This window comes from Cucurbita moschata, unplaced genomic scaffold, assembly GCF_002738365.1.
Source record: "Cucurbita moschata cultivar Rifu unplaced genomic scaffold, Cmos_1.0 Cmo_Scf00008, whole genome shotgun sequence".
Classification (NCBI taxonomy): domain Eukaryota; kingdom Viridiplantae; phylum Streptophyta; class Magnoliopsida; order Cucurbitales; family Cucurbitaceae; genus Cucurbita; species Cucurbita moschata.
Genome location: NW_019268524.1, coordinates 2,773,174 through 2,773,527, shown reverse-complemented (window position 1 = coordinate 2,773,527; position 354 = coordinate 2,773,174).

Genomic DNA, 354 nt, shown 5'->3' with positions numbered 1-354 from the left:
GGGTAAAGGAAGAGGGGTTGTTGCTGAGGAATCTTTTGAGGAAAGGATACGGCCCCGAGCTGAAGCGGACGGTAATTCGAAGGTAACGAAAAAAACCCACATCACCGAACCTTTAAATCTCGATATCTTGAGTTATACTGCATAATAAGTTATGAAATAAGGCTGGTTAGAACCGTAGTTAGAAGATCTATAAAGTTGTAGAAGAAATCAGAACGAAATTCGAGCTATAGAGATGGAATTTTTGCTTCGGGACACAACGGGTATTAAAGGAAAAGATTGGGAAAAATTTCAGGGAGGAGAGGTTGAAGACGAGCGCGTGAAGGACACGCGAGGCGCGTGGGAAGGCTGCGAGTG